The sequence below is a fragment of the Amia ocellicauda genome, chromosome 1, assembly GCF_036373705.1.
Source record: "Amia ocellicauda isolate fAmiCal2 chromosome 1, fAmiCal2.hap1, whole genome shotgun sequence".
In the NCBI taxonomy this organism is placed as follows: Eukaryota; Metazoa; Chordata; class Actinopteri; order Amiiformes; family Amiidae; genus Amia; species Amia ocellicauda.
Window position 1 is genome coordinate 45,627,336 of NC_089850.1, and position 13,797 is coordinate 45,641,132.

Sequence of the window (13,797 nt, forward strand, 5' to 3'; positions counted from 1 at the left end):
TCTCTTTGTTCTGATTAATGCAAATATATTTGGGAAATGTATTGGCATTTGCATTACAGTTCCTTATTGTTTATTTGAAGACAATTCAGATGAAATAAGGAGACCCATGTGCTTGCAGTACAGATTGGCTGATGCACTTAAACAACAGACAGCGTTATGTACAATGTATGATTACATCCTGTCTAGTGTTTCAATCCTGTTGGTGATTCAAGGGAGAGTCACAGATTACTCTTTTCCTTTCTCGTCCTGTAACAGTTTGTTTCTGATTAGGGATGTGTGACTAATATGGCCTCAAAATCAAAAAGGAAGAAATACATGTGGAAAGCACTTATCTACATCCTAGTGTACTTGGCCTGGTCTCTAATACAGTATATGTGGGAAGTCCAGAAAAGCACAGATCCAGTCTTGCCTAAGGGCGCAGAGCAGAAGCCACTGTGAAGCTCAAATTGATTGAACACCCCTTCTCATGACCATGATATATTGCTCAGCACAGTGTCCTTGCTACCTGGAGGCGCAGGGATACAGCAGGGTGGGAGGAGCCGGTGATCTGTTGAGCCTTGTCAGCCCGCGAGGAGAACGTGATGGATTCTGTGCATGTGTCTCACAAGCCAGTGAAGCAGGCTGGCTCTGTAGGGTGGCAGTACTGCATGTGTGCAAGCCCATTATTCCTGAACAATGCTTTTCTAAAGACTGTTTTCAAATCTGTTTTTAATGTCCGCTCCCAAAGTTGAGTATTTTTAAACAAATCATACTCAGCTCCCTTGCAGCGTCACTGCATACATTTCCATTATAATCTTGATGCTTTTTAGCTACAGAGAATACTTAACCTCTGAACCTTTTAACCTTTGAGAGAGAACATAGGTATTTCAAAATAAACCAAGGTCCTAATTAGAGTTTAAAAAAGAATTGAGCCGATTGCTATAGTGGAGCAAATAAGTTTGAAAGTTATCATGTAAAGGTAGGGCTAATAGTCACTCTTATAAGCAAAGTATCAAATATCTAGGCATAATTTTGAATACTGTTACTAATTGAATTACGATACAGGTGTCAGTGCACCCTAATACGCAGTTAATATCCAGCACTAAGAGGATACGGTCCTGCCAGTTTCTATTAACTGTGAAGTGTGAGCTGATTGTCAGTGTTGCTATCACATAATAAAGTCAAGAGAGGCTGAATACATGACCAGCAAAGTGTGAATAGTAAGGGCGGGGGAATAAAACAAAAATCATCTCAGTGTTTTATTTGCTAAGTATCGCGCTGAGTCAGAGGTGGTAGCAGAAATGTCTGCATTTGACGGACTGCTGTGCTTGAAGGAGACTGCTGCTGTAAATTATCCTTAGTTGTCTGAGGGGCTACTATAGGTGGACTTTGGGTAAAATCTGACTAATTGTGATGAGATCTTTGGGAAGGCCATACAATTTTTGTGTGACATCATCCATGGATGGTCTCACCTTTCTGGTGATGTAATCAACAATGATGCTATTCCAGTTTTATTGACAATAAAAAATATATTTATAACTGTGTGCAAGCAACCCCAGGCTTACCCAGCTGCTGATGGTTGGTCATTCAATTAACAGCATACTAATACAAGAAACAAAAATCTACAGGTTTAAATTTTGCAGATGGTGAAGCCCAGTATATTAATGAAAGTCTTGTGTATCAATGAGAGAAAGGTTGAAATGTGATTTTGTGTGCTGGTTAGGATTGTGAGTTTAATATACTGTAGTGATCCTGATGCCTCGCTAAGGCGCCCTATGCCTTGGCGTGGTAGACCAGCATTCAAGTCATGCCATGGCTGGAAGCCCCAGGATGCTACATTGCTGAAAGAAGTGGGATAAAACGAGCCTGCATTAAGACCTTTCAAGATCTTTCTTCCTCCGCTCTCTGAATGTGCTGTGTTTTTTGTTTTTCAGTCTTTCATTGATCACCTCTGGTTGTTTTAAGGCATTCAAGGACAAAGAAGATAAGGATTTAAATAGGGGGCATTTATGTACTGATACACCACAGAGTTGGACTGTATAGATTGTGGAATTTGCAGAGGCACAGCTGTACCATGGTCAGAAAGCTGTTACCCTTCCTTTAACCCTCTATAACATGTCTGCCAGCTCTTTTGCAAACGCCAGATGGGAAGGTAAATATGACAGCAAAGGGGCGAGTTAAAACATGTTTTCTGGCAGCATCTGTTTTTTGTGGGGGGGATTTCTGAGATTTTATAATTACAGGGATTTTCGTTATTCCAATTCATCTTGGATATTGTGGATTGATTGCCCTTGTAGAGAACTCCTGGGTTTTCAGTATGTGTTTGCGATACACCTTTACAAAATTATTTTCATTTCCCTTGGTCAAGAAGTCCAGGCTGATGCTGAAAGTATTTGTTCTACTTGATTCCAGCAAGTCACTGGCTCGGCCACTTCCTGCTCTGGCTGTAAACTGGTTATAAAGGACAGGCTGCCATCTCTTCCATCTTCTGAAAATAATCTTTAAGCTTGATTCATTATATGTGTTTGAGTCTCCGAAGTATCATTTGGGGAAGCTACGTGGGTGTATCTAGTTGTATATGTCTACAATGTCTGAACTCTCACCTGTGCTTTATTTTACTAGTGTTGGTATTTTGCTGTGTACAAATCAGAAGGATTAATTTTATATTGCTAAACACTGTAATACATCTAGTTGTGTTTTTGCTAGTGAGAAACAAAGCTAATGTTTCATTGTCAAGTTCCTTTTGTTTTTCCAGGTGCAGGCAGAGTAGTCAGTTTAGACAAAAGTAATCATGCAACTCCTGTGGTAAAGGAGATAGAGCTGTTTAGATTTGAATGTGTTTTATTACAGATGCCTTAGTCTTTAGAAACCAGAGTGCATCAAAAGCTCAAGGGTAGCTTTTAATAAAATCTGTAATGGCACTTGCAGACACTGGTATTATTTTCCTTGCATTGCATTGTTAATCAATGTGATTATGCATTGATATAAAGTATTATTATTAATAATAATAATAATAATAATAATATTTATTTATTGGCAGACGCCCTTATCCAGGGTGAATTACAAAATATAAGCGCAATACAAAGTGTAAAAATACAGTGCAGTTTAAGGCATAAAACATTACAAATTCCAATTTGCATAATACAGTGCAATTCAAAGCATAATACATTTTACAAATTCCAATTTACACAAGTGTATACAATACACTCACCTAAAGGATTATTAGGAACACCTGTTCAATTTCTCATTAATGCAATTATCTAACCAACCAATCACATGGCAGTTGCTTCAATGCATTTAGGGGTGTGGTCCTGGTCAAGACAATCTCCTGAACTCCAAACTGAATGTCTGAATGGGAAAGAACGGTGATTTAAGCAATTTTGAGCGTGGCATGGTTGTTGGTGCCAGACGGGCCGGTCTGAGTATTTCACAATCTGCTCAGTTACTGGGATTTTCATGCACAACCATTTCTAGGGTTTACAAAGAATGGTGTGAAAAGGGAAAAACATCCAGTATGCGGCAGTCCTGTGGGCGAAAATGCCTTGTTGATGCTAGAGGTCAGAGGAGAATGGGCCGACTGATTCAAGCTGATAGAAGAGCAACTTCGACTGAAATAACCACTCGTTACAACCGAGGTATGCAGCAAAGCATTTGTGAAGCCACAACACGTACAACCTTGAGGCGGATGGGCTACAACAGCAGAAGACCCCACCGGGTACCACTCATCTCCACTACAAATAGGAAAAAGAGGCTACAATTTGCACAAGCTCACCGAAATTGGACAGTTGAAGACTGGAAAAATGTTGCCTGGTCTGATGAGTCTCGATTTCTGTTGAGACATTCAGATGGTAGAGTCAGAATTTGGCGTAAACAGAATGAGAACATGGATCCATCATGCCTTGTTACCACTGTGCAGGCTGGTGGTGGTGGTGTAATGGTGTGGGGGATGTTTTCTTGGCACACTTTAGGCCCCTTAGTGCCAATTGGGCATCGTTTAAATGCCACGGCCTACCTGAGCATTGTTTCTGACCATGTCCATCCCTTTATGTACCATGTTTATGGCCATGTACCCATCCTCTGATGGCTACTTCCAGCAGGATAATGCACCATGTCACAAAGGTCGAATCATTTCAAATTGGTTTCTTGAACATGACAATGAGTTCACTGTACTAAACTGGCCCCCACAGTCACCAGATCTCAACCCAATAGAGCATCTTTGGGATGTGGTGGAACGGGAGCTTCGTGCCCTGGATGTGCATCCCACAAATCTCCATCAACTGCAAGATGCTATCCTATCAATATGGGCCAACATTTCTAAAGAATGCTTTCAGCACCTTGTTGAATCAATGCCACATAGAATTAAGGCAGTTCTGAAGGCGAAAGGGGGTCAAACACAGTATTAGTATGGTGTTCCTAATAATCCTTTAGGTGAGTGTATATGAGGTCTTACATCCTGGATTGTAAAAGCTGAGAGCAGACAAGATGTTAGGTCACAGTCAAAGGCCACAGGAAACGGAGCATAGGGGAAATCAAAATATTACGAGTACTACTAACGCAAGGCAAATCATAAATCCTTGTAAAGTGCTGTCTTACAGGAGACTGAAGGACTAAATTACAAATACTGTCTGAAAAGATGTGTTTTGACTTCAGTTCCACCACTTACGATTCACCAAGTTCTGTACTCAATAGACAGCCTTTTCAGGTAGCCAAGGGAATAGCTGGGAAAATAAAACCATTTGAAATGCAGCACTTTTAATGAATTGATAGCATTTAAAAGGTGCCTATTAAAAACATTTCACAAAACACTTTTAATCACAACCTATTTATTTTTCTCTTTGTATTTTCTACCTCCTGCTTATTTTGACTATATTGGGGATTAAATAGCAAAGCCTTATGTGAGTAGTGTTATTTGTAGTGTGTCTAAAAGCAGTGTGTGGTGACAGATGTTTTAGTATCAGGTGCATCTGGTTATTACTTATTTCAACCAACAATATGTTTATATCTGCTTGTTGTATTTGTGTGTATATAATAATTCCTGTCACTGAGCTCCTCAGGCGATGCTCTGTCACCTAGTGGCCTTTCATAGACTCTCTCTTAAATAATTAGCTGACAGGTTTCCCCTACCTTCAATTACCTTGGGTCTGGTGGCTAAACTTCTCAAAATAGAAACAGTATTAAATTAATTCTCACCTCCCCTCTTGATCTATGTTTTGTACCGTACACAACCGGGTCTTAAGTCAAACATTTACTTATTTCAGATCCAGAAAGTTCACTGTATCCCTGAGCAGCACCCTGGCTAACCAGTCTATAGACTCCCCCTTCTTCTTAACAACATAGACAAATTCATCACCCAAGACGTAATTAGTTACTTAACCAGCTTACCATTTAATTACTTTTTGTAATATGGCTGCCCATGCTTGACACTTACAAAGACTTGGAATTAAAAAATCAGATCCCAGCCAAGGTCTTGAAGCAAAATCCTCTCACACAAAGGGTTATCAAGGAAACCATCTTCTACAGATGGGTCATAATGCAGTAACTCATGCATGCACGAGCAGATACCGCATTGTGAGATAATAGTTCATGCATTTTAATTTACGATGGAGGTAGAGCTGGGTGAAATTAGAGGCAGTTCAGAGGAGAGCAACCAGACTTATTCCAGGTCTGAAGGGAAAGTCCTACTGAGAGACTGAGGAACTGAACCTTTTCACCCTGGAATAAGGGCATCTGCTAAGTAATAAATAATAATAATAACAGCGAGGACTACGTGGTGACTTGATTCAAGTCTTCACAATCATGAAGGGCATCGACCACATCAAACCAGAGGAGCTTTTCCAGATCAGCAGGGACACACGCACCCGGGGACACAAATGGAAATTGGGCTTCAAGGCATTCTAGACAGAAAACAGGAGACATTTCTTCACACAGACAGTAGTCACAATCTGAACAAACTCCCCAGCGATGTGGTTGAAGCTGAAAATTTGGGAACATTTAAAATCAGACTGGATAGTATCCTTGGATCACTTAGTTATTAATGGACACCAAACAAGCACTATGGGTCGAATGGCCTCCTCTCGATTGTAAACTTTCTTATGTTCTTTATGTTCTTAATCTAGCCACCCACTCCTAACCAGAGTTTCTTGTAAAGACGTGAAACATATTATGACCTTTTTTTCCACGTTTTTCGTGGTGCCCAGTGCTGCAGCTTCTGAATTAGGGGCAGACATTAGAAACACACTATGTAACAGAAGCAGGTTAATTCCATATTCCTCACAGGAAATATATGATTTAATTTCATTTTTCAACACTTTCTACCTTTCTTTGGTCAGTTTAATTTTTTAATGTAAATGTTCAGCATTTGTCACAACTTTGACCTGAGTGTCCCAATCTGACCCAGTCTGTCACCATGTAGTCACTTCAGGTATCATGAGGACTTGCCACTCGGGTCATGTTACAAATGATACAGAAGCTTTCATGGCTGTGGAGTGGGAATGTTCTCTGCTTCATGAGATCAACTGTAAAAAAAGGCTCTTCAGTTGTCTTCAAATTGCAAAAAACTAAACAACTTCAAGTGTGAAGTGACAGGCTTTCCATGCCAGTGGTAATCACACCCAGAGCTGCAGTGATAATGTGACAGATGCAGCATTTATTATGTATACGCAGACATTGAAAAGTGAAGATACTAATTATCATGATTACCGAGGATTGCGTTTGTCAGGGGAAAGCCTGCAAATTCACACAGACAATTACATCCAGCCCTTTGCTCCAGATCCAGTTTTATTGGCATTTTCCAATGATCAGGCACCCAGGGGGTGTTCACAAGCTTGTGCTTCTCATTTTCTTTGATTAGGTTATCATGATGATAACCATGATAGGTTTTGTAATTAAATCTAACAATACTGCTCGTAATTAATTTTATCATCAGTCACTTATGTGGTTTTACCTTGAGTTCTCTGGTCAGTTGGAAAGCTAAAGTTGTCTTTTGACACACACGCACACATACACACACACACACACACACACAAAAGCTTCTCTTTAATGTTCGTCAGTGAGGCAGAAACCCCTCTTTTCATCCTGGGGCAGAGGCTTCATGGAGTTTGTCTCACTGAAGCTGAGTTATATTTACAGTGACACAAAAGCCAGCACTTCGCTAACAAGCATTACATATTTTTTTCTCAGTAGCCTTTTAACACTTACACTGGGATGTAAGCCAGATTTAGTGCTCATGGACACACACAAAGCATCTCGAGTTACTAGTCAGCCCTTTACTTAAGAATAATTCTCACCTCAAAAGCAAAGAGAATATCGGTGCTGTACTGGTGCCTTACGTGGGTATCATTTAGAGACAAGATAGCAGGGGTTTCTAAACAGTTTACTATTGTACATTGTTCTGACTCAACTTTTAAGGAATGTAATTTTTTTTTTAATGTATTCCTGATTGCTCGCACTCTCATGAATTGGTCTTTGGAAATGGCAAATTCTGGATGTATAACAGTCAAGACCAAACCAAAATGATACAGTACATCATTTACTTGATAACATTGGAATCTAGCTTGATATCTATTTATTTTTTATTGTAGTAGTAGTAGTAGTAGTAGTAGTAGTAGTAGTAGTAGTAGTAGTAGTAGGTAAAATTCAGAAGACATTGTGAGAAAAGATTAGCAGGACATCATTTCAACACATTCTTCATGCTGCTTTTTTAACTTTGGTTGTAATAAACTATACAATTGAAAATTGACATCACAAAGATTCTGAGTGAATTGTATTTCTGATTTGGTTTAAGTGACCATGAGTCTTCACTTTCTGTCTTTGATGATTTTCATTGTGTAACTAATAATTACAAGAGATTTAAAACACACATTCTCCAGCAGTGCCATGGAGTGTTGAGGAGACACAAATCTGATGAGCAGGGCTGACAGTGTAATTGCTTTTTTCCCTTCTTTTCACACCAAAAGAGCAAATATCGGGTATCTACTGCAGTCTGGATGTAACCCCCCTGATAGCGAACACTTGCCTTCTACATTCATCTGACTAGGTTTGATACATTTGCTGTTCTGAGGATATCTAGTATTCTAAGAGTCTGAATGCAGATTTAGACGTTTGATGGTTGGGCAAGTATCCAAACACATCACAAATGCAAGGCTGCATTAGGGACTGCCCTTGGTAGTGAAGCAAGCCATGGCACAATAGCAGCATTGTTTATGTGCAGGACTTCCACAAGCTCGCAAATGATTCTTGGCTAAATATTGAAAAATAAAAGGAGAGCTGCAGCTAAGCTTCTTTGAAGATTGAACAGCTGCAATGTATTTGTTTTTGCAGCTGTCTTGAACAATGAATCCCTCTCCAGCATTCCTTACAATGATTTACTTCAGCAGTTTGAAAGCACAAAAGCTGTTGTTTATAAACAGCAGAAGTATTATTATTATGTTATATATATTTCACAGTGCAGTTAATATGAGTTAATGAGTTAATATGAGCATCCACATATATATACAAGGTTCAAGAAGATAGTGTAATTTGCATGATACTTTCTCAAATGTGACAGAAGACAGAATATTGTCTCCATCTATAATATGAGATTAAGGGATTTCATGATTTGAAATGTAGTCCTGATGAAATGCTCGGTACACAGGTTCAAGTAAAGCAAGCTTAATAAAAGCTTGTTGACAAGAGGTGTCTGCAGGTGTCCTAAAGAGGAGGTCACTGTTCGGCAGCTCTTGCCTTTGGAGATGGCAACATGTAGGTTCTCAGGGCTGAGAAGCCCGCAAGCAGTCCATCTCACTGGAGCTGCCAGGCAGAGCCGCTGCATGTGTAAATCAGGTCAAGCCCAGGCAGAGAGTGAAGGCACCCAGAATGCACTAGCTGTACAATAGATTTCCTATGTCTTTTGTTTCTTATACCCCACAAGGAAAATCACTTATCTTATATTGGGTACAAAACACCTATTTGAAACTGTATAATGGTCTATTGTTGATAAAACCAATCACCTGTATATTGCATAAATGTATATTTTATATATGTATTCTCCATTTGCATCATGAATGCTTCATTCTAATAGAAGGCCTACGATTATGAATTACATTTCTTCCAAAAGATGCTTCTTTGAGTATTCCTGATTACAGATAGGTACATTAAAAATAACATGTTGAAGCATTTATTTATCACTTTGTTTAATTATTTAGTTATTTCAATGTATAGCCTATGGACAATGCTTAAATGGTTAAACACATATGATTACACCCCTATAAATGCACAGAGACCATTGACTCATCCAGAACTCAACAATCTGTGTTAAAAAAATGCCAAACACCCTCAGGAGTCAAGAGGTTGACAATACCTCAGTGACCCATATTGGCAAAATTGAAGCCTTCTAGTGGAGGGACGTGGATTTGTAGATAAACATCCCATCCAAGACTGAGCTTCACAATGTGAACAAACATGAAAATTAATAGAGAATCATAAAGACAGCCACATTGGTGATCACTGTATTTAGAGTTCCTCTGAAAAATGGCCTAAGGCCATTCCTCGAATCCAAAGAATAATTTTCATGTCATTAAAAGCATTTTACACCATTTGTGTCCCCAGGAATGCTTATTTTAGACTGAGACGTGTGATTGTAGGAAATTCACTTCAGTGCTGGAGTTGAGTGTTAGGAGGTGCTAATTAGGGCAAGGAAGCGAGTGCAAAGATGAGGGTTGGATAACAGGGATGTGTTATAACTATTTTATGGTTTTCAGTGAACCCAAGCTCTCAAGTGTGCACATTTTTTTAAATACAGGGGGAGTTTAGAGTAAATGATGGTGTTTGCTGATTCACCTAATGATCTCCTGTAATTTATGTGCAACGTATCAACAAATCCACTGTGTATTAAATGGTGTGAAATGTCACTTGTCACATGTTTACCACCCCTAAGGAAATAAAGACCAAGAAATTCTCTGAAAACAATATTTGTGGTTCACTATTTAAATGGTTCTAATTAATCTTTGTAATTAGTGCTGCAACTAGATACTTCTGGTAAAATAGCATGTTTCTACTTAGGGCATTTAGGGCAATGAGTAATACATAATTACTACCAGTTAATTTAGTCTGTTTTCTACAGGAATGTATTTTCACCTTGTCCTGTGTTAGACGTTGAAGCCACATGTGAATCATGCAGTAATGTGTCAGCATTTAAAATGAATAATCTTTTTATTTAATTACTCTCTCTTTATTGAAGATTGGTTTTATGTAAGTAAAACTGATGTCTGTTTCTAGTGATATGACCAGACATAATGGTATGCTTTATGATTATATTGTCTGGTGAGTCAGGCAGCACTTTTATTTCAAAATACATTAGAAGTAATGTACAGTGGGGGTTTGTGTTGCAAAATGCAGCTTTGGAGATTGAAAATAAAACAGCGGCATTCTGCCAGGAAAATCAATGCATCTGTGGGAGCTGAGGCAGCATTAACGGCTTCTGTTCTTTGTTACCCCTATTCACGTCATGCAGAGTAAATAGCACATTTCCCTGTGAAATACTTGCATATTAACTTATTGTCCTCATCTATGTTTATTTTGATATAACATCAAATAACCTCTCCACAACGAGATTCCAAAATCTGGATGGAATTATATGCAGTGCCATTAAAAGTGTTATCTAATAGCCAGTGAACTTTGGACCCAGACACAGATAAACCCACATGAATAATTGCATTCAAAGACAGGTTATGTCATCTATTCCCAATGCCCCCCTAATCTCCAGTGAGCTGTCACAATACTGCTGTCAAGATTTAGGCTTTTACTTGTATGATAAACACTTACACATGATTTGCAGTTTCTGTCTTTTTCCAGAGTCAAGTAAGGCTGGCCAAACAGACTTGAAGGAGGTAATAAATAAATAATACAGTACGTCACTGGGAAAAGCTGAAAAAAGTTTTTAAATTCTTACTTCATATGTTTAGAAATACAGTTATACAACCCAGGGCCAGTGTAGTTAGTGTAGGATAATGGGATCAATGGGAACAAAGTATTGAAAAATACCATTATATAATTGATTGTATATAACATTGTAACTATTGCTGAGAAACATAAGCATTTAGATTCCAGGGATACCTTATTCATCTATGCCTAGCGTTACACCACAGACAAGCATTTATTTAGAAATCAATGTTTAATTACTCTTAGAGAAAAACCAACTCAGTGGATGAATTCCCTGTTCTTTGTTTACCTTCCGTAGGTTTATGCTACACCATATATTTTGTATTAAGGTGGAAACCATACCATACCATTTCTGAATCCATCCTCCATTACAAAGCACTCCTCTGTATGAAGAGGTTTGGCCAAAAAAGTCAAATTTAGTCTCTCTGCCTTGGTTGTAGTCGAAGGCTGCTGTCCACAAATAGGAGGTGCTGAAATCCTCTTTAAATGATTGTGCGTTCGCCCAAAGCTGATATTTTATTCAAGGGCCTATTTTTGTTTGATTTTTCATAATAAAGTGTTTTGAATATTTTGATCACGTGGTGTTCTGCAGGATAGATGGGCAGTTGGTCAGCACTGAAATGTTGAAAGTGATACTCCTCTAGACCTCTATGCTCTGTATGAGCTGGGAGTGCAGCCCCTTGGGAAGTCAGTGGAAGACATGGCGTTTCTTCCGGCTCTTTCATTGCTTTTAGAGAGAAACTGACAGTAGTCTATTACTGCACTGAAAGGAGTCATTTTAGCAGCAAAGATTGGTTTAACTCTCAAAGCCCTGAGATGTAGCATGTGCTTAATATAAGATTAATGCACACAATCTTCACTAATCTAATTCTGACTAATTCAGCAGCACTAATATTTCTTGATGCCTCAGTTAGAATTGGTTATTTTAAATTGCAAAAAGAAAATTGAATGTCACAGGTTATAAGTCATGAGATATTAATAATATTAATTAAAATATCAGGAGTATTTCCTATAGAAGATATTTATGAAATGTAACTGAAATGAGAGATACTTCAGAATCCTCATGAACTCCCAACACCTTACTACTGGAATGAGATGCTGAAAAGAAATACAGTACTTTCATAACTATTCTCGTGGCCTACAACACAATCACATTGTGTAGTCCTGTGACTCATGTGTTTTGAGTATGGACCTGTCTGAGGGGAGTTCCTGTTTTTCACAACTCCATTTCACACAGAACATTGTATTATCTGGGCCTGAGCTGCTAATGCATTCAGATATTCTATTTTGAGTAGAAAGTATTTATGCAGACTTGAGTCATGGAATTTGCATAAGTGTGACTAAAAGGCTCTGTCAGTGATGTGGTATGTTAAAGAAATGCTTTTTATTTTCCCTAAAATCAAACAGCATCTTGAAATAATAATAGCAATGATAATAATGCATTCCTGTGCTGAATGTGTTTCATCCTTTTATTCCTTGTACTGTAAGATGTATACTAGGTGGTAAGGTGGTATATAAGGTGTATACCAGTTTGCAAGTTTGCCATTCCTTTAAGTTCACTTTCGGTTTCTTGCTCTAGAGCATCAGCAGCACTAAGAATGCATTACATCCAGGAGCTTGGTATAACCACTGTTACAGATGGGCCATGGAAACAAAAACAACTCTGCAGCTCCCTGTCTGACTGTTAATCTGTGCCTCATCATTTGTTGTCTCTGAGTCAGACATGGGCGTGCTTCTGGCTGCCCACGGTGTTGCTCATTGAATATGCGCATCTGAAAATGAAATGGAAGCGTCTCTCTGGGAAGAATGGCCACTAGCAGCCAGTGGCAGTCAAAAGAAGTCAAGCTGTATATTTAAGTGCTTGCCTGCCTTAAACGTCTGAAAGAGGAAAGTCCTAAAACCAAATACATTTAATTTAAGAATAAAATTAAAATAGAGTGTGGGAGACATTAAACAATGTATCCAGCACTATTGGCAATAACCAGTATTTGTGAACGTAGTGGACTGCAAACACAGCTTTACTGAACAATTGCAAACTATTATGTCAGATGCATCTGTTTTGCAACTATGTGTATATACAGCACTAAAAGCATATTAAACAGGACAGAAAAATGACAAGACATAGAATTACAGTAGTGGTGTTATTTTTCCTGGAGTAAATAACTGAAAGACTTTTGAACTGTGCTGACATTTTCAGGGACTCAATCATGGTTGAGTCTGGGAGATTTTAGTTCTCAAAGATACGATTTTAAAAACAACAGGCACCCCAGAACAAACATAGCAGACAAGAACTTGTATTCGATATATGGTGACAAATAACATATATAAAAGTGATGTTGTATCTTCCGTAATTTTTATTTTCTGTAAACCAAAAACAACAAATGCTTTCTTATCATTTAATCTAACAGTGCCACTGTTAGAGTACACTGTATTCCTAAATATGAAAACCTGAGCCTAACATATTTTCTAGTTTTAGTTGTTTTCCTCCTCTCTGCCTTTCTTATCTTTGTGGACTTTTAGGGATTCTGATGATGAGGATTGCAAAAAAAGAAAGCCACCTCTTTGGCACTATGTCTGATTGAATGACCTCTAAACCAGAAAGAATAAATAAAAAACTGCTTGATAGTTATTGTCAGCTAGTTCTGCAGCATGGGCACGACACCAAGCATTGATCAGTGCCTGGCAGCCTAATTGAAAATCGGAATTTGTGTGTTCCATCCAAGCATCAAAGGACAAGAAATCAATTAATCAATACAAATAATCGTGAGGTTTTCAGACAAGTCCGGCTAAAGCAGGAACAGCTGAAAAATTAACAAATGTATGTCACAAAAACAGACACTCAAATATCCCTACAGACTATGGCAAACAGAGGTTTTAAAAATTGTTGGAATATTTGTGAAA

At 38.5% G+C, this 13,797-nt stretch overlaps 1 protein-coding gene across 1 annotated transcript in view; it reads left to right on the forward strand.

The window, feature by feature from the left end:
* kif3ca (kinesin family member 3Ca) overlaps positions 1-13,797 on the forward strand; it is a 57,130-nt gene that overhangs the window by 18,613 nt on the left and 24,720 nt on the right. The gene's annotated exons all lie outside the window — the stretch shown is intronic.